At 41.4% G+C, this 22,164-nt stretch overlaps 1 protein-coding gene and 1 pseudogene across 4 annotated transcripts in view; both read right to left on the reverse strand.

The window, feature by feature from the left end:
* Nucleotides 1-22,164, reverse strand: part of STOX2 (storkhead box 2) — a 126,096-nt gene that overhangs the window by 36,812 nt on the left and 67,120 nt on the right. The window lies entirely within an intron of this gene.
* On the reverse strand, nt 8,526-9,205 carry LOC117053276 (annotated as a pseudogene).

Below are 22,164 nucleotides of genomic sequence, written 5' to 3' on the forward strand. Positions count from 1 at the left end.
ACTTTCAACATGCAGCTTTTCCAGTGGAGTTCCCTTGTTGCACAACAAGCAAAAACAGAGATTAAAGACGCAACCACAGAAACGTTAACCTGGGAGTGAGCCTCAATGAACAAAATGGGACTTACTCCTGAGTAGATTGAGCATACATGCCGTTAGAAAGGATACAGGATACAACAGTGGAAGAACCTCAGATGTGAAAAAGAGAGCAAGGATCTTTTCAAATAAAAAGGGGGGCAATAAACATTATTTTAAAAAGCATGTTCAGTGAGTTAAAATATGCATCAATACAAGAAGGAAGAGGAGGAAGGAAGTTCTGTGATCTCTGGCAGCAAACTGAGTTCATGGAAAGTCTTGCCTCATATCAACTCTGTTTTAGCCCATCACTTATGGTTCCATCCTTTCACCTGTATCTTTGTCATCTTAAAGTTCAACATGTGGTCAAACCACAGCCCAACAAGACAACAAGAAGAACCCACGAACAGCATTTGAATCAATCTGGCTAACCTGCTCCAAAAACACCCACCCACCCCACTCACACATGAAAACAAATTTCACTACAGCCCATCAAAGACAACCAACCACACCCTAGGCCAACCCCAACGTCTCTCACCACCAAAGGAATACAAGTGAATAGTAAAGAAAACCCACACAAGTGACACTGACAGAAAATCCATAAGTACAATAGAAGCACTGCCACCCAACCCCACCCCACTCACCATTCCTCCCTCCACCTCTTTCTCCCTTTTCTTCCTAATGTAACACTAATGTCTCAACTAATGAAACTGATCTGTAGAATATGTAACTTGAAAAAAGAGACATTGCACATACTTTTCTAAACCAAGAAATCTTTAATAAGAATATATTATTTTTTAAAAAAGTGGTCAAACTACACAGTGGCTACATTCACACAAAACATAGAAACTGCTAGACAATCTGACTAGAGGAAATTAGTGGGACCTACAACAAAACATTAGTGTGGATTACTCATGACATCTTCCAGGATACTCCATTCCATCCCCCTTCCTCCAACCAATTCAGAATTATGTGGCTCAGTGTTTATTGGGCTATATTTTTAAGTTGTTAATGTATTTTGTGATTTTATATTTCGATTTTATTCTGTGAACCACCCTGAGACCTCCAGGTATAGGACACTATAGTATATAAATTTAATAAATAATAAATAATAATATTGGTGCGGCTGCCTCCTTAGGCTTTCTTCTTCAAACTTTGGGGCTCTCCCAAGCATGCAGATACCCCTCTCATTTTCTAGTGTGGTGTAGTGGTTAAGAGCGGTAGTCTCGTAATCTGGGGAACCGGGTTCGTGTCTCCACTCCTCCACATGCAGCTGCTGGGTGACCTTGGGCTAGTCACACTTCTTTGAAGTCTCCCAGCCCCACTCACCTCACAGAGTGTTTGTTGTGGGGGAGGAAGGGAAAGGAGAATGTTAGCCGCTTTGAGACTCCTTCGGGTAGTGAAAAGCGGGATATCAAATCCAAACTCTTCTTCTTCTTCTTCTTCTAGTGGCACCATTTGGCTACAATTCTGTTGACAGCACCTGAATTCAATATTGGAGGAAGTGATGACATCATCATCTGCTCAGGAGACTGTGAAAGTCCTCACTTCCCACAGCCCCTAGAGTCAAGGGGTGGCAAGCCTTTTTCATTCATCATCAACTGTTAGAGGTAGGAAGAGGCTTGTCAACTGAGGCATGGCTGATGTGTGAAAATGGGCATGGACAGTTGTTTTTAAAATAGGGTAGATTTTGGGGTGTGTCCACAAAAACTGTTTGGCATCACAAAATTGCATCATGGGACTGACTGGAGTGGTCAGTAAAAAAAATGGACAAAATGGACAAAATTGGGGAATACATTCCAGTGGAGTATCTAAGGGAGCAGGGAGTACAAACATAATAACGATTTCAAAGGTGTGTTGTTTTTTAATTGAATGTGGAAAAAAGGTGAGGGAAGCTTTGGCATTACGGCACCACAGCAAAGAACCCAGAGGAACAGTAAAAAAAAAGTTTTATTTGTTGACACTTTGAGTAGGGGGATTTAAATTTCACACAAAAAAACCTCATGCAGGGCTGGGTGTGGCCTATGGTGCAGAGATTAGCCACCCCTGCCCTAGACATTGCGAAATCTATTGTCATGTAAACATTTAATTGGACTCCTTTGGTATACAAATACAGTGGTACCTTAGTTTAACAACAGCTTAGTTTATGAACAACCTGGATTAAGTACTCTGCAAACCCGGAAGTAGGTGTTTTGGTTTGTGAACTTTGCCTTGGAAGCAGAACATGTTGAGTGTGTTCCATTTGTAAACTGAGTCCCCCGCTGCTATGGGAAAGCATGCCTTGGTTTAAGAACGGACATCCGGAACGGATTAAGTTTGTAAACCAAGGTACTACTGTAAACTTTAGTAATGTTTTTGACCAGGACAAAATAAATGAAGCAATTTTGGCAAAATCTTTGACTCCCCATCTTCCTGTCCACTCCCAGCTTCTGAGAGCTTAAGTGATAGCCTAACTATGAAGAAGCCATTTCGCCATGCAGCCTAGGAAAAATATGGAAGAAAGGTACTGTATCTCTGAAAAGAGATTGTAATATACCGGTAATCATTTTCCAATCAGAAATGACTGGAAATACCAAATCAAAAATATGACCTAACCAAAGCTTGGGAACACCCTCAAATGTACATTTCAAAGTTGTGGCTCATTTGCAGGTAAGTATAATGAACTGAGTGTGGTTGATACCTCATGAAGTTCACATTAAAAAATTTTTTATGGGAAACTAAGGATTTTTCAGTCCCCAAAAATAATGAGGTAATGTCTGAGCTTCACCTGTGAAGGTGAGCAGGGGGGGGGGAGGAGAGATACCTGCATGTATCATCACTGAGTTGCTGTCAAATGCTATAAATCTGGTTAATATTTCAGTAGTGTTGAATCTCTCATATAAGCAATCATATTTGTGTGTGCGCGCATGTGCGCACACTGGAAGTTATTTACCAACTTAAAAGACATGCTTTTTTAAAAAGGTTGTCATGTGAACAGTATCTCAAAAGAAGTATTTGTTTAAGTCAAAGGTCATTTAGCAGTCAATCAGAGTGTTTATTTTGTGATACTCATGTTGATTTTTCATCAGAGCACAAGCCAAAAGCAGAACATGTAAACATAAGGACTGTTTATTGAAACCATTAAAACTACATGTAAGAGACACTGCGATGAGTGCTCATTCATAGTAAGAAGACTACTTCATGCTGCAGACTGTGTATATCATCAAGACTATAGCACAAATCTCCACAATGGGAAAAACTTCCCACAGCAGTATCCAAGTAATGAACATCTGGCCAAAAAATGAAATGTGGGACACCCAAGTGATGAACAGCAGCATGAATCATTTTCGAGGGCATGTAGCTGTTTAGAAGCAACTAATGAAGAACAGCGGAGTATTGCAAAACTCAGCAAAATTCACAAGCATATGATAACAGACACATCAAACACAAGCTTAGAACACTATGGGAACAGTATTGCCATCCCTGGTGAACGTGGTGAAGCTGATGAGGTGACACGGAGAAATATGCTTTAACTCCATCTCATGACTCTAAAACCTGTGAATAGCCAATGAAGCTGAATGTGTACTGATCTGTAGTTAAATTGAGCTGCAGTTTGCTAGTTTGTGGCCCCACAGCTTGTGTCATGCTTTATCCAACTGGCCCAACCTTTTTTTACACATCCTTTTCTACAGAGAGCTTCATACACAGATTCTGACTCTGTGGGAGATACTCAAATATCTCAGTAAATCGTTTAGATTGGGGTACACATATTTAAAACTTGATGACTGAGACGTGATGCCACTTCTGTTAAGTTTTGCTGCAGTTTCAATTACCGTACATGTATCTTCTGTAGGTTGATGTCGCCTTCTTTTGACTTTGCACAGTACCCTTGCAGGATATTATCATCTTTCCCTATCCCCTTTTCCTCCAGGTCATGCATAACTTTAAATACTTCTATGATGTCACCTCTTACTTGTCTTTTGTCTCAGCTAACAAGTTCCACGTGCTGCAACTTTTCCCTAGAGGAGATGCTCCATTCTCTTGATCATTGTGGTCACAGTTTACTGAACCTCTTCCAACTGTACAATATCCCTTTTGAGGTAAGGCAACCAGAACTGTACACAGCATTCCAAATACAGTTGTGCCATAGATCTGTATAACAGCATTGTGATAACATCAGTTTTATTTTCAACTCCTTTCCTATTGACCCCTAGCATGGATTTCACACTTTTACACTGTTAACCACTTCAATGAGGTATCCACTATGGACCCCAAGGTCTCATTCCTGGTCAGTCACAGGCAGTTCAGACCCAATGAGCATATACGTGAAATTGAGACTTTCTTACCCCAATATTTATCACTTTACACTTGTTTACATTGGACTTCATTTGCCATTTTACGGCTCCTTTACTCAATCTGGAGTCAATCCTGCAACTATCATGTCATTTCCTGTGAAACACTGTGTTTTGATGCACTTATCCCCAAACCAGGTTCAATCCAAATTGAGAAAAAGAACCATCTAGCTATGTTTAAAGCTGGCAATGTGTACAGAGCCTTACGCGCTACAGTTGAGTGCCTATTTATAAAAGTGTGATGCGGAAATAGCCATGGTTAATTTTTTAATAAGGACTAAAGAATTCATGGATTGTCATTAATAGTCAGCAATATTCCTAAAATGGTAAAGCAACCCAAAGAGCATAATTTAGTGACTGTAGTGTCCAAAATAAATCCTTTGAAGAACTTACAGAACTGGCAATTCTTGGAAATAGGCAAGTGGGCTAAGTGCGCTGCTTTACCTATCCCATTTCCCATTGCTGAGAGCTAACTAGGTCTATATTATGTGGAAGAACATTTGCAGCTTAAAGGTTATGTTCAAAAGGATATTTCTAATTTATGTTTTTGGGACGTAAGAGCATATTCACACCAACATTTTATGTGGCTGCTTATAAATGATTTGGGGGTAGTATTAAATGAGTCTTAGGGATGTTCAACCATATAAATTTATCACACCTTGGAAAATTTCCAGAAGTGGATGGAACCAGGTCATAATCTCAACACACCTAAGCATCCACAAGGTTGGGGGAAATGATGCCACTATCCATCAAAAACCTAACTGGGTTGTGCAAAGCTGCCTTCAGTTAATTAAACTAAACACAGAAAGGAGAGCTTAACCTGCAGTATTTCTCTTTCAGCCCCATTCAGAACTTTAATTTTTAGCTAAGCTTTTGTCCAGGTTTTTCACCTTCATTTTCAACTTAATGAAATTAAGCCAGTCACTACACGAGTTCAGAGTGAAATCTGAAGTCTTTATCAGACTGTAAAGATATAAAGCTTTTCTGTGTGCCTCTATTGTCTTCACCCAAGATGAAATAGCAGGCTACAGCATGCACTGAAAAGTCAGTTGAGGATGCATGCCAAATATTTTCAGGAACTAGCACAAGCAACTGAAGAAATGAAATTCACACCATTCTCCCCAGATGAAATCTAAACTTGCATACTGGTGCCTGTGGTAAATCAATTAACACTACTTGGCTCACCTTCCACACTCATTTATGAATTCAGTTTAATCTATATGCCATACACACATGTGCATGATAATATGAAAGATAAGATCACTACTAAATCCCCTTGTGCAGACCGAATTTGGGGGCAGGGGCGGGGGGAAACAATGATGCTGCTGCACTGGTGGGTGTGAGCTGGCAGACTCTAAAATGCTGAAATGGATGGAGTAGGTGCATGATCGGGGAGAAGCAAGGCTAGTCAGAACCCTCTGCTTGCTCAGAGGTTGCTTCTGCCCCCAATGGTGGCATAATGTTATATCTATCAAATAAGCAGTGCTATTTTTTTTAGAAAAAGAGGTGCTGGAACTCACCATGAACGCCTTCCCTGTTCTCTTAGAATGGCAATGGCACCCACTTGAGAGATGTGCCAGAACCCACGTGAGAGGTGCCTGAACTGAGCTCCTGTGAGTTCCCCCGAGAAAAAAGCCCTGCAAATAAGTGATATAAGGAAAAGCATGCCCAGTGGACTCAGTCCAGAGATCCAGATGACTTTCCCCCAAAGTCACAGTAGAAAACAGGATTCAAACCACTTCTGGCTACAGTGAAGCACAGCACCAAGAACCGAGAAGACCCAGAAAGGGAACTGAAATTATTTGTATCACACTACAACTGTACTCTACTCACTTGTCAAAAAAATTATTCAGCACATAAGAGAGCACCTTGTGCCTAGACCAGGGGTCCCCAAACTAAGGCCCGAGGGCGGATGCGGCCCAATCGCCTTCTAAATGTGGCCCGCGGACGGTCTGGGAATCAGTGTGTTTTAACGTGAGTAGAATGTGTCCTTTTATTTAAAATACATCTCTGGGTTATTTGTGGGGCACAGGAATTGGTTCGTTCCCCCCCCCAAAAAAAAATATAGTCTAGCCCCCCACAAGGTCTGAGGGACAGTGGATCGGCCCCTGCTGAAAAAGTTTGCTGACCCCTGGCCTAGACTTTATTTCACCCAGGTCAAAGACCCAGTTTGGCACACACACACACACACACACACACACACACACACCCCTGCACATCTGCGTACACACACAGGCTGGGAGCCTCAATGGCCCCCCTCTGGAGGCTTCACCCGGCTAGCCCCATCCCCCACATAGCTATGGCTCTGCCAGGATCCGTGGTGAAGGGGCACTGCTGCTTATGCAAAAATAGCCAAGGCCAACAATAAAGTTGAGAAAAAGATGCATTACTCTTATGGCTTCAACTCTCATCACAATGAAGAGAAGAAGAAGAGTTGGGATTTGATATCCCGCTTTATCACTACCCTAAGGAGTCTCAAAGCGGCAATGGTACTGGCTGGAGCTGGTGGGAGTTGCAGAGCAAAATGTCTGCAGGGCACAGAGTTGAGGAAGGTTACGTTACATATATGCTGCTTCAGGATGCCAGAGTTTTAAAAACAAACAAACCTGGGACTTTCAAGTTTAATGCTGCAACTAGGGTTCCAGGGGCAAAGCAGGCAACAGAAGCAAGAAGGACAAGGGACTCACTCCTGAACAACCTTCCCTTCCTCTTTCTTAAGCAGTCTAAAATAAGCACAGCATCCAAATACCCGGGCAATGGAACATCTTCCCTTCCAAATAGTAGTAGTAGTAGTAGTAGTAGTAGTAGTAGTAGTAATAATAATTTATTTGTACCCCGCCCATCTGGCTGAGTTTCCCCAGTCACTCTGGGTGGCTTCCAACAAAGATTTAAAAGACGTTAAAATGTCACACATTAAAAACTTCCCTAAACAGGGCTGTCTTCAGATGTCTTCTAAATGTCAGGTAGTTGTTCATCTCTTTGACATCTGAAGGGAGGGTGTTCCACAGAGCGAGTGCCACTACCGAGAAGGCCCTCTGCCTGGTTCCCTGTAGCTTTGCTTCTCGCAGAGAGGGAACTGCCAGAAGGCCCTCAGCGCTGGACCTCAGTGTCCAGGCAGAACGATGGGGGTGGAGACGCTCCTTCAGGTATACTGGGCCAAGGCCGTTTAGGGCTTTAAAGGTCAACATCAACATTTTGAATTGTGCTCGGAAACGTGCTGGGAGTCAATGTAAGTCTTTCAGGACTGGTGTTATATGGTCTCAGCGGCCGTCCCCAGTCACCGGTCTAGTTGCCACATTCTGGATTAGTTGTAGTTTCTGGGTCACCTTCAAAGGTAGCCCCACGTAGAGCGCATTGCAGTAGTCCAAGCAGGAGATAACTAGAGCATGCACTACTCTGGCGAGACAGTCCGCGGGCAGGTAGGGTCTCAGCCTGCGTACCAGATGGAGCTGGTAGACAGCTGCCCTGGATACAGAATTGACCTGCGCCTCCATGGACAGCTGTGAGTCCAAAATAACTCCCAGGCTGCGCCCCTGGGCCTTCAGGGGCATAGTTACCCCACTCAGGACCAGGGAGTCCTCCACACCAGCCCACCCCCTGTCCCCCAAGAACAGTACTTCTGTCTTGTCAGGATTCAACCTCAACCCATTAGCCTCCAACCGCCTCCAGGCACTCACACAGGACCTTCACTGGTTCAGATTTAAAAGAGAGGTAGAGCTGGGTATCATCCACATATTGATGGACACCCAGCCCAAACCTCCTGATGATCTCTCCCAGTGGCTTCATGTAGATGTTAAAAAGCATGGGGGAGAGGATGGAACCCTGAGGCACCCACAAGTGAGGGCCCAGCGGTCTGAACACTCATCCCCCACCACCACTTTCTGCAACATGGAGCAAAAATATACTGTCATAACAAACTTCCTTTACTCAACAGTGTTTTTTTAAGAATAAACAGCAGAGGACTTTTACTCTTATTCATGAAAGCCAGCTCAAACGATACCATAGGATAACAGCAGTGTTGGAACAATTAGAATTAAACAGGAGGCTCTCCAAACAGCATCAATGCGAATGTTCTGAAAGGAACTGCCCTTCTTTTCAAGTTTTATTTTTGTTGTTGTTTAGTTGATAGTTTCTGGCAAGCTGCAGTTCTTCCAGAGAGGAGGGACTTTCCCACACCCAGAGTGTGGCCATCCTGAAAGCCAATTAGCTTGTCCAGAGGAAAATATACCCAACTGCGGTTGCCCACTAGTTAGGAGAGTCCTGGAAGCGGAAGCAGTCGCTTGCGATCTTCCACACTGTGCCGTTGTTTGTGGTTTGTGCTGTTAGCAAGAAGCTCTGGTTGAAGTACTGCTACTCGTTCCCATCAAATTTGACGAAGCCGTATGTCACAATCAGGATCATGTTAAGGTTCTCTGTGGCTTGCTCATGAACAGGCTGGCAATCAAATGTGGCAATTTGAAAATCGCTTGAAGGCAGCTTTTTGAAGAATTCTGCAAGTGCTGCTTGCCCAGATACTGCATTCCCATTCCAAACGAGGGTTGCTTTGTCCTGGTAGAGTTTGGTCAACGCCTGCCTCCTTTTATCCATGGTTTCATAGTAGATATTTGCGAATTCTTCCGCGGCTCTGCAAGCTTGATCCACATAGGTTTTTAAGTTCATCGAGGTGGCCATGTGGACGGCATCTCTTGGCGGCTGAGGCGGGAAAATAAGAGGCGGAACCTCCCTTCTCTTGCCCACAAGGGTCTAGAATAAACCCGATTCCCGCATTCCTGCTCGAGATTTGCTACCGCACTGCCCACACATAGCTCTCCCCTCCTTTACTCAACAGTTAAGTGCACTACAGTGGTACCTCTGGTTACGAACTTAATTCGTTCCAGAGGTCCGTTCTTAAGCTGAAACCATTCTTATCCTGAGGCGTGCTTTTGCTAATGGGGCCTCCGGCGTGTGATTTCCGTTTGTATCCTGGGGCAAAGTTTGCAACCAGGAGCAGCTACTTATGGGTTAGCGGTGCTTGTAACCTGAAGCATTCATAACCAGAGGTACAGCTGTATTTGATCCAAACAGAACACAGTGAACATACAGATTTCTACCCAAATTGAAATGGGGTGCACTATAGAGAGAAGGAAGGATAGACTCTACCCAAGGAGAAGAACAGAGATGGAGACAGCTTCTAAGAGAGTAGTGTGAGAAAGAACACTTATCAGCTGAAGGAAGAGCTGGAGTTTGGACACTGGCAATGGTCATTGTGGGACTTAGGAGGCCTGAGAAAAGCCAAGAGCTGAAATCAAGGAAGAGCTTGTGACTAATGAGGCAGCCTTCAATAAATTTATACAGCCAAAAGTCAGCAGAACTGCTGAGAACCTTGAGCAACATGGATGGTTGGACTAGAATGAAGACTGTAGCATAAGTCCTGAGAGAAACTCAAGAGATTCAAATGAGAAGAGGCCATAGACCTGGTTGGAGACTGCAAATCCTCAGCACATAGTTGAGTGTTACCTAGGGAGGAAATAAAACTTTGCAAAAGAAAGAAAGGAAAAGAAAATAGGTAATAGCTAAGGAAAAAACTAATGTGCAAGATGCTGCTCGATAACAAACAAATAAGTAGTGGAGGGGCTCTCCCAGATAGCATCACATGGCAACTAATAAACATTGTAAAATATATGCCAGTGGTAAATCCCTGGGAATCCTTAGTTCTACAGAACCTTTATCATCAGGTTTTTTTTTAAAATGAAAAAAATAGTTAAGGCAGACATGCTTACCCTGAGACAACCTTCCCACCGCTACTGATTATCTTCAAGGAAATCTTGGGTGTGTTCTAGTGAAAACACCCATGTATTGATGGGCAATGGAGAGGCTCAACAATAACTTGCATGGACTGGGTAGGCATCCTATAATTGTACCCTGGAATCCTCAGTAATACATGGAGCCAAAATGGAAAGTGCTCTTTAAATATGAAAAGGTTGACAACTACCATAATATGCTACTACGTATCAGGTATGAATATTTAGCGTTCACCCACAGAATACCCAAAGTCACAAAGCACATGTTCCAAAGAAAACTTCCAGGACCAAATTCATTTCAGCTCTGTTAAGAACTGAGGCATCAAGACATCTATCAAGGCAACAGATGAAATACAGATTGAGACTTGCAGTTGCAGAAATACAGGTTTGGATCATATATATTTTTTCAGCAAGTGGCAACCAAGTTGAGCTTAGTTTTCCTGTTGGAGGTTGTTTATTGGATGATTCAAAAAGTGAAGATGATTAATGAGAAAAACAACAACATATGCTATATGACTCAGAACTCAGATGATTGGGGGACATGCCATAGCAAGGGCACATTAGGACACAGAAAGGGAAAATATTGTCTGGCCACTGTCACTGTAGCATACTTCATGTTAGTTCCTCCGTGGTGTGTGTTAGAAAGGAATCAAGTGTCCAAAAGATGTCCAATTTCATCTCATATGGTTTGCATTGAACATCAGCCAGTGTTTTAGGCCCCTATTGATAAACAATACATTTATTAAAGTTTACGAGGAAAGATTTTTAAAGTTTCCTTCTTGAATTAACAGCACGAAGATGGTAATGGCAAAAACAGACAAACCAGCTTCTGTGGAGAAGGTGTGTGTTTTTCAAATCATGTTTCTGAAAACAATCACAGTCTTACTAAATGGCATCATATGTTTAGGCTGTGTGCCACTGAGCAGAACTGATTAATGTTTGCAAAAAAGGAAATTAAAATAGTGAGAAAATTCCCACACACATCCTGCTTTTTAGAGAATACAAATAAATCTTTAACTGTACGTTTGTTTTAAAATCCTTTGCTTTAGACATACCCTGTGACTAGTGTAAATTCCTGGCTGCATTTAAAGATGTAACTTAAGTCTTATTGGTTTTAACAAAGCCATGATATCGTCTACAGGGTTAACTGAGACATGTGCAATTTCCATAGTAACCTTCTTGATTGTTTATTTGCCATTCATTTTTTATGACGCCCTTGAGTGCTGGCAATTCTTTTTCTCTTTTAATAGCACTCAATTATTGCACTTCATCACACCTGGCTAGGAGGTGAATGTAAAATGTATCAGCACTGCTTGGCATTTCTACAAACCTACATGAAACAGATTATGCCCGAAAAGATATTGCATTCCTGTTCTAGCACAGCCACAGCAGCCCAGACAGTTGTGCAATAGAAAAGTAGCTTTATTTTGTTTCTTTGTTGTGATACATTTGATACAATTATAATAGATAATGTTCCCTTTTATTTGTTTTATTAGTCTTCCAGTTCATACAGAATAATAGGTGCTTGCATGAGGACTGCATTCAGGTGCAATAACAAATCACTACATGCACCATTGGGGGGGGGACCCCTTTCCTCAGGTTTGGTGAAGATGTAACATTTCTGATTTCCTAACTATGGCTAGGAGATTAATTGCATGCTTCAACTCACATGGTGCAGAGTGAAATCTTCAATAATGCTACTGTTAACTATGGTTAGCTTTTGCAAACAGGATTAAAAGCAGGTTTGCAAACCCTGCTTAATTCAAACTCCCATATGCAATCCACATATGCCACCAGGAGTTTGATCCCGTGCAAGCATAACATTTCCGACCTCCTAACTATGGTTTGAAAAGTAGGGTTGTGTTCTCAGCTTGCGCTTTCTCTCTTCCTCTCTTCCTCCCTTCTACTGCCTATGCAGATTTGTAACTTGTCTGTATCGATACTGACACGATCCACAATCACCATTAACACTGACCTAGACGTAATGCTGCACAGCACTGCTACACAAGGTAAGGGAAACACCAGATCTCAGATGGCAGGCTTCTGGGATCTGGATATTATACAGTGTACAGCAGGGAATATATGGGAGAATATCATTTAAGGAAAGCAACCACAATAACATTAAGAAAAAAGAAAGTGCCCTATTGAGGCTTGCAATTTTTAGTTAGTTTGTACTAATGGATTTTTATTATTGCTGTTCAGTTTAAGTTAAATACTACTCTTTTTCATTTCTGCTCCTGGTCACCAGATCTGCTTTCCAGGTAACACACAACTAACCTCATCATCTACTTTATTTAAATGGCTGCTGACAACAAATCTTCTCATTTTGCCTTATTGCAACTAATTTTCCTCATGTTTTTGCTGCACCTCACCTTTCATAGAATCATAGAAATGTTTGAAGGGATCCCAAGGGTTATCTATTCCAATCCCCTGCAATGCAGGAACCTCAACTAAAAATCCATGTCAGATGGCAATCCAACCTCTGCTTTAAAACCTACAAAGAAGGTGGGTACCCCACCTCTTCTGGGAGTACTTTCCACTGTCAAACAGTTCTTACCGTCGGAAAGTTCTTCCTGGTCAGAATCTCCTTTCTTATACTGCAACTTGAATCCACTGGTCCAGATCCTAGCCTCCAGAGCAGGAAGAAACAACCAGTTGGGTTGGCATTTGTATTGTTTTATTTTGTACAACATAACAACTGATTTTTAAATGAGTTATATATTAGAAACAAGATTCCACAAATCAGGTTTTGTAATTAACTGCTCCAGAGCTAGAAAAAGTAGGAAAATGCTTTTCAGTGATGGTGAGAGAGGAAGCTGCCTTATACTTTACAAAAGCATCTCAAGTCACTTAGTATTGACTGGCAGTAATGTCATCCAAATGCCACTGTTTCAGACAACAGTCCTTCCTAACCCTACCAGTGTTGATTGTATCTTTCAACAATACCTTTATAAAGTTTTCCGCCCAATATTAGATCCAATACAGTGGTACCTTGGTTTACAACCATAATCCATTCCGGAGGTCCGGTTGTAAACCAAAACAGGTTGTAACCCAAGGTGCGCTTTTGCCAATGGGGCCTCCAAAAAAAATCAGTTGTAATCTGAAAAATAAAATACAAAATATATTGTTTTTTAAAAAAGGGACACGCACTTCTGGGTTTGATGTGGTTGTAATCAAAAATGGTTGCAAACCAAGGTACCACTGTATACCTTATTTGATGCAATTCACCACAAAAACTGAAAAACAATACGAACAACTTTCTTAATACTGAGGCTAATGCTAAATTCAAATGGTTGTTCTGGCACAGAGGCAGTGTTGACATGGTATTTATTGGCAGCAGTCCCTCCCTTATCCCAGTTTAAAGTAAATCCTTATGATAACTGAACAAGGGCACTGGATCCCACCACAAGTATCCCAGACCACTGAATTCCCTCAAACATATTTTTTTTTAAGAACCATAATTCAGAGTGTGTGCTTTTAACATAACACACAAAAGGAGATTAATAATCCAACACTCCTTGAAGGTAGATATAGTTCTGTTTAGGAGAGCGACTTAGAAGGGAAGGCACAATTGTATAAATAAACACAAAAAAGTTTATGATGATATAAATTCCTGTAAAAATTACATTAAATGATATATATTTCCTTAAACTCCCAACATAGAAATGATACATGTATAAGAAATAGACTCATTTATTAGAATGACTACTTTTGAGGTTTTGATTATTTGCCCCCAAAAAGGCAACACATACAACTAGAAAATTTGGATAGTTTACACTGAAAATTATTTTTGAGAACAAGGCAAGTAGCATATAGGTAACTTATCCCAGGCATGTCCAAAGTCCATTTCGGGGGACAACTTCAATCCTAAAAAAAGCTCAACAACTTTGGTTGGCTCTCACGGCCCTTCACTTAATCAAATCTGGCCCTCTTTGAAAAAAGTTTGGATACTGCTGACTTATCCTATACAGGCATGCCCCAGAGACAGCGATCTACTCCCACAATAAAAAGACTGGCAGTGATCTACCCATTGTCAGTGGAGGGAGGATGGACCAGAGTTGTTGAGTTTTTTGGTGGGGACGGGCGGAAAGACACCAGATTTGTTGAGCTTCTTAGCTTCCTTTAAATCGCTCACCAACAGCTAATGCCAAACAAGTGCCAAATTGACGCGATGGAGTAAGAGGGCGGGGGGGGGGGGCAGAGACATTCATTCCCATTTTTTAAAAGTCATTTTTTTTAAAAGATAAGGATCTCACGATTGACCGCGATCGACAACGAACACCAACCTGTCGATTGCGGTCGAACGGTTGGATATGTCTGCTATAGTGTTGATCCAGGTATTCTTCCCAGTGTTGTGAAGCTCCCCCATCCCATTTCTTCCCTTCAGACTATACGCGGAGCGTGGGCTGCATGTCAGGGTCACCATGCAACCATGGAACTACATCACCTCTGGCCATGCTAATCAGGCCTTGAGAGCACCAGTATTTCCTAGCAGCCCACATATATGGAAATCTTATTCTTGCAAAAATTAATGTACTATTGTGAAAAGTGAAAGAACTCTAGATGTTTGCTTAGCACCCTATTGCTATTCAAACTACTGCATTCAGAACAGGGGGGAAATCAGTTTTTTTAGACGTCAGCTCTACAGAGGATTGGGCAAGGGATGGGGAAAGGACTGTCAAAACTTACAAGAAACACTGTCAAAATTTTAAGTGCTTGGGCGACTATCTGACCAGGGTTTCTCCCGCCCCCAGCCAACTGTATGGAAATTATAATGGAATAAAACCAAACCATCACACACACAACAAAAACTCAGACCCACAGAACCTTTCCTCATTATATTAAATATTACTTATTTGACGTTGAAGACAAAGTGGGCAAAATTATTGCTTTTACATTCCAAAGCAATAGCAGATAATTAGTTGTTCTTAGAAAATCCCATTCACTAAGAAGTTCCATTTTGGATACAAAAACACAATTCTGCATCATATATAAAATTCTGTTGCCATGCTACTAATAACTAACCTCCTTCCCTTTTCTTTCATAAGTAATCCTTCAAGTGTGGAAACCACTCTGTGTAAAATTGCAGGGATTCAAGTTAGGACGTCTGTAACCCTTAGCAGCCACTGAAGCTGCAAACGTGACACCAATGGCAAGTCCAAAATAAGCTGTGTATTGACCAGCAAACGCTACTGTTTGTTTCCCTTTCAGTGGCAAAGGAAAAATACATTAGGATGACTGAAAAGGGTAGATGCAGTATCTCTACTGACCTGAATAACAATCCATTAGAAGTTGACATGGCAGCACAAAACAGCACTGAGACACACACACACATACACACACACGACAGACACCATCACTCCTGCAGCAAGGGAAGCCAGCAGATAACACTGCTCCTGTAAGTTATGCCAGCCATCTCTGTTCCATCTTGTAGCCAGTGATTAATCACTCTCCAGCAGAGCAACTCATGCAATGCAGACCATGGAAAGGGGGGGGCGAGGGACGACACCGTGGGAATTTTACGCCTGGTTAGGAAATCTTTTCATCTACCTGAGAAACTGAAAGTGGTGCAACCAATGAAGTGGAAATACAAGACAGTAGTTTTGATGACTGGATGTGTGTGATGGCATCCCAAGATCTGCAACAAAAGATAATTGTTCTGTTTATTTAAACAATTTATAGAGATAAGGGAACTTTTTACATTATCAGTAACTAAGTAATTCCCTGAAGGCACACGGTGGGCCCTAACCACTGACACCATGAAATACTAATGAGCCCATTTGACAGCTTGGAAGGCTGATAAATATTTATGGGGTCCAATGAGCCACAGATGTAAAAGCATGACTCTAGCGTCACATATGACATGTTAAACACTAGAGCACAACAGACTGTGTCTAAGACTCTATAAAAAATAATTTTTGGATACTATTCACATTTATTCTAGATGAAGCATTTTTGGTCCCAGTTCCTTACCACTGGAAGAATGCATTCAGACAATAGCTAATCACATGGCAACTACTTAAAAACTTACTAGGTGGAATGGAAATCCCCTGTAGCCTTTGGTCATGTGGAAAGGCCAACATTACTTTAGGCCCTTGCAATAAACAGGAGGACTCATCAGATTCTACAGGAAATACTTTGCCATCATGACAACTGACTGACCAGTATCTGCCTTACACTGGTGCAACGTTTTCAGCTACAAGTGCAATGCTGGCAACATATCACAAGCCATCACTCCTTTACACACAGGCAACCCCCAATTTGCACTGGGGTTGTATACTTGATCATCGCATGCATCGGTGGAGTGCATAAGCCCACCCCCTTCCAGGTCGAAAAACCACCTCTGCATGCATGGTCGCGCATGCTTAGAATGCGTGCAAAATGTTTGTTGCCTGTATATCTTGGTTGCAAATAAGCATAGTAGTTTGCATATTGCCTTTTGAGAAGTTAAGCCAAAACCGCATCCTACATTCTAATTCTGATTCTCTGGTGCTGTTGCTTATGTAGCTAGAACAGCCACGCACAAGCGGGTCATATCATCAGTCTCAAACCAATGAGGTAATGGGAAATGAGGACAGAGAAAAACAGATACAAAGGTACCCTCCTTGTTCACTTAATCTCTCGCCCGCACCTTGGTCACTCACTTTGGGCAGCCTCCTGTTTGAGTAGGAAGAACTTTGAAGCCTTCCTCCCAATCACATACAAAATTTTGTACAGTCACACTCATTTCCAGTTTTTACCATTTTTCACAACTGTGACACTTGTGGCCACTGTTAGAAACAGATTCCTGGGCTAGATGGACCTTGCTTACGCAGAAAGGCTCTTCTTATATTCTTATCCTTATGGAGGCAGTGCGGTGTAGTGGTTAGTGTGTTGGACTAGGACCTGGAAGACCAGAGTTCAAATCCCCACTCTGCCATGAAAGCTCAGGGGGTGGTGACCTTGGGCCAGTTGCAATTTCTCAATCTAACCTACCTCACAGGGTTTCTGGGACAATAAAACAAGGGAGGGGGAGAGTACTGAGGACGCCATTATGAGTTCCTCCAAGTCAATGAATACAACTGCCACACACACAGGAAGCTTTAGGCTCTCCCAGCACAAGAGGTGTTGATAAACGCCTGTTTGTGTCCCACATTGCCTTGAGAGTATGTATGTCATGCTGCAGACTCAGGGTTTTCACCTCCCCACTAAAAACAAATGGCTGAACAGTTGTGTTTGTAACGACATAGAAAGAAGACTTGTTTAAAGAAAAGATTGCAACAATGGAGAATATACATGATAAATGGCCAAGATTATGGAAAGCAAGATTTCTGTCCAAACTAGTTGAAGGAAAAGTCTGTATAGTACCTGTTTTGTGTGATACAAACTTGCATGTAATAAAACTGAAAGTGAAGCACTAAACAGAACAGATCACTAAGTATGCATTACAGTGTGCAATACCTTGCACAACTATCAGCAGCAAATTGTACAAAAACACTATTAGATTATTTTCTGCTGTGCCTTTAAAGGTAAAATCATCAGAACCACAAGGGGGGGCGGGGAGAGAGAAAATGAGAATTCCTGCAATTAAGAGCTGACAGTTCTGCACGCCTAATACAGAAAAGCCATCTGCGTGGCATATCTCATTACAATACTAACTTCCAAAAATGTAGAGCAATTTAAACCTCTAAGCCACTGAGCTTTAGCAGGAGACAAGCATATGTGATTAGAAGTATACTTTTTTCACCATAATACCTTTTAAAAAAACACTTTAGGCACACAACTTCCTAACAACACAAACAAATGCGATTTTAAAACTGAGTGAATTCTCCTGGATATTTGCAGTAAATAATTGCTTTTTACATAGTTACATTCTTCTGTGGTTTATCTACATCTTGAGCACTATTGATAGCCAAAAATAAACAGATTTCCATTTCAAGTTTCAACTATGCAGTTGCTTTTGACAGTAGAGGTCAAACCAGTGGGTTGCTACAGGTCATTCTCCTAGAGACCAAGGGGGAAATTCTCATGTGCAGTAATTTCTATTGAGATATACAGTGGTACCTCGGGTTAAGAACTTAATTCATTTTGGAGGTCCGTTCTTAACCTGAAGCACCACTTCAGCTAATGGGACCTCCCGCTGCCGCTGTGCCACCAGATCACGACTTCTGTTCTTATCCTGAAGCAAAGTTCTTAACCTGAAGCATTATTTCTGGGTTAGCGGAGTATGTAACCTGAAGCGTATGTAACCTGAGGTACCACTGTGTGTATGTGTGTGTGTGTGTGTGTGTGTGTACACACACACACACACACATATATATACACACACACATATTATTACAAAAAGGCTGTTTTAAGCTGATTTAATTACTGAACAATAAAAATACATAAACAGACCAACAAACCAACTTATTTCCCAAGATTTTCATGCCTCACTCAGATTAGGTGAATAAATGCAGTACACACCACACAGAACTCAATACTACTTTGGGCCAGTTAAATTCTTTATTCAGGAACTATTACTGGTTCAATTGGCATGCAGAGATTCCTACTACATAAAATCAATAATATAACAAGTGCTATACTGATCTGTGAGTCTCAATTATTTGAGTGATGGGACCAGCAAGCTGAAGCAGTACACACAAGAGTTAAATTTCCACTTTGTGTTGGAGGCTTTTGTTTTAAAATAGTAGACTATTTTAGATATGTCTACTCTTTAGTTCAAATTTAACAACATAATCTCACCCATGTTTACATAGAAGTAGCCTCAATGTATTTCAATGAGCTGTCCACTCAAAAGTGTATGTGCTTGACACTAAGAAAAGAAGATTATTATACTTGATCAGAGGTGAAGCCCTAAAAGTTGGTATAATTAAGAACCTGTACAATGCAATAAGAAAACATAAACTGACAAAAACAGCACACAGAAAGATAAAACAACAGTATTATCAAATATTAGAAAAGAGAAAGAAATAATAAATTTAAGGTCTACATGTCATTCACTTCTGCACATTTCCAGAGCTGGTGCAAAACTAAAGCTGGCTTTGGTATTATCTAAGGCAGTCTTAGGGATCTGTAGTCCAAAACATCTGGGAGGCACCAGAATGGGAAAGGCCGATCCAAGGAACTGGATTTTTTTTACAAGATTGTGCACTCCTTCCACTAAGACCCTCCTCTTTCTGCATAATTTGCTTGCCATTTTTTTTGCAGGCCCATTCAAGGTGCCCACAAGCCTTAAAAGACTTAGGCCCCAAATATCTGAAAGATCGTAGCCATCCCCACCAACCCTTTCAGGTGCTAAGATCTGCAGAGCGAACTTTCTGGGTGACGGCTTTCTCTATGGTTTCCTCTGCACTATGGAATTCCCTCTCCACAGAAGTGTTTCTACAATCTTCACTGCACAGCTTTCACTGCACAGGCGCCTCCAATTACACACAACCGACTCATGCACAACTACATGTACGCACGGCACCAGGAAATAAATAGATAGATAGATTCAAACCAGGAAATTGCAGGAGAGAGCTGGAGAGCCAGTGTTTTATAACCACTGTTCTTAGGTTTGAGAAAATCAGGAATGTAATGTGGTAGGGTCATCTGAACAAAACATCTTTGGAAAAAGTTAACTTTTCTTATAGAGTGTAGAAAAGTGAGAATGAAAGTGCTGCATGTGGATGAATGAAGCTCACATGTATGATTTAATCATGTGAAGCAGGTAACTCCTCAAAAGGAAAACAATGAGGTTTGGGTTAGGTAACGCCCCCCCCCCCCAATGTTTTTAGAATAAGTTTTTAGTGAAGACATAGGTCGGTTTTTGTTTGTTTGTCTGTTTTACATTTATCAGTTCCACGGATGCGCTTCAGGAAAGCTAATAAAATTTACAATATTCCAGCGTAAAGAAGATGAAGGAGGAGGAGGAGGAGGAGTTTGGATTTGATATCCCACTTTATCACTACCCTAAGGAGTCTCACTTACAACACCTTCTAGAAATGACACCAAAAAAGGATGTTCTTCTCATTATAGGGGATTGGAATGCTAAAGTAGGGAGTCAAGAGATAAAAGGAACAACTGGCAAGTTTGGCCTTGGAGTTCAAAATGAAGCAGGGCAAAGGCTAATAGAGTTCTGTCAAGAGAACAAGCTGGTCATCACAAACACTCTTTTCCAACAACACAAGAGACGACTCTACACATGGACATCACCAGATGGGTAGCATCAAAATCAGATTGATTATATTCTCTGCAGCCAAAGATGGAGAAGCTCTATACACTCAGCAAAAACAAGACCTGGAGCTGACTGTGACTCAGATCATCAGCTTCTTATAACAAAATTCCATCTTAAACTGAAGAAAGTAGGAAAAACCACAGGGCCAGTAAGACACAATCTAAATCAAATCTCTTATGAATACACAGTGGAAGTGAGGAACAGGTTTAAGGATTTAAATTTGGTGGACAGAGTGCCTGAAGAACTATGGATGGAGGCTCATAACATTATACAGGAGGCAGCAATGAAAACCATCCCAATGAAAAGGAAATGCAAGAAAGCAAAGTGGCTGTCCAATGAGGCCTTACAAAAAGCGGGGGAGAGAAGGCAAGCAAAATGTGAGGGAGATAGTGAAAGATACAGGAAATTGAATGTAGATTTCCCCAAAATAGCAAGGAGAGACAAGAGGGCCTTCTTAAACGAGCAATGTAAGGAAATACAGGAAAACAACAAAATGGGAAAAACCAGAGATCTGTTCAAGAAAATTGGAGATATGAAAGGAACATTTCATACAACGATTACCATAATAAGTGGAAAGGATCTAACAAAAGCAGAAGACATCAAGAAGAGGTGGCAAGAATACACAGAGGAATTATACCAGAAAGATATGGAGGTCTTATACACCACAGGCAGTGTGGTTGCTGACCTTGAGCCAGACATCCTGGAGAGTGAAGTCAAATGGGCCTTAGAAAACACTGCTAATAACAAGGCCAGTGGAAGTGATGATATTCCAGCTGAACTATTTAAAATTTTAAAAGATGATGCTGTTAAGGTGCTACACTCAATATGCCAGCAAGTTTGGAAAACTCAGCAGTGGCCAGAAGATTGGAGATCAGTCTACATCCCAATCCCAAAGAAGGGGCTTTCGGCGATCAGCCTTCTTTATGGTCCAGCTCTCACTTCCATACATTACTACTGGGAAAATCATAGCTTTAACTATATGGACCTTTGTCGGCAAGATGATGTCTCTGCTTTTTAAGATGCTGTCTATGCTCCATGGACAAAGACAACAGGTATGATGACATAGCATGTTCTTATGCAAATTTTACAACTCGTCATTATGGGAAAGCTATTATTGTCTTTGACAGCTATGAAAACATCCCATCCATTAAAGATATGACTCACAAATGTCGGAAATCTATGTTCTCTAGCCCTGAAGTACACTTCTCTCCACAAACTAAATTCATATTAAAACAAGACAACTTTCTTTCCAATGAAAGTAACAAACAGCGAATCATTCTTCTCATAGCTGAACATTTGAAGAGACAAGGATGCACTGCTGTACTAGGTGAAGGAGATGCTGATGTTGAAATTGTGAAGGCAGCTGGGGCATCACCTCAGTTCCAAACTACTACTGTGGTTGGAGAAGATTCCGATTTATTGATTCTACTCCTGTACCATGCTAACCATCAAACGGAATTTAATTTGTATTTTTGTAGTGATAAACAAGGAAAAAATCCAAACCACACATTTGACATTATTGTTTGTAGAATGATACTGGGCGCAGAGACCTGCAACTATCTTCTTTTCCTCCACGCCTTTACAGGCTGTGACAGCACATCCAGAATATTTGGGATAGGAAAAGGCAAATGTTTCAACAAACGTATCGCAGATAATCGACTTTGTGAATTAGCATCGGCATTTTGTTTGAAAGATCAGTTACATATCAATATAGAAGATGCTGGTCAGAAGGCGATGGTTCTTTTTGGTGGAAAAGTTGATGATACCCTTGGAACATTATGAC

The sequence above is a fragment of the Lacerta agilis genome, chromosome 9, assembly GCF_009819535.1.
Source record: "Lacerta agilis isolate rLacAgi1 chromosome 9, rLacAgi1.pri, whole genome shotgun sequence".
Taxonomy (NCBI): Eukaryota; Metazoa; Chordata; class Lepidosauria; order Squamata; family Lacertidae; genus Lacerta; species Lacerta agilis.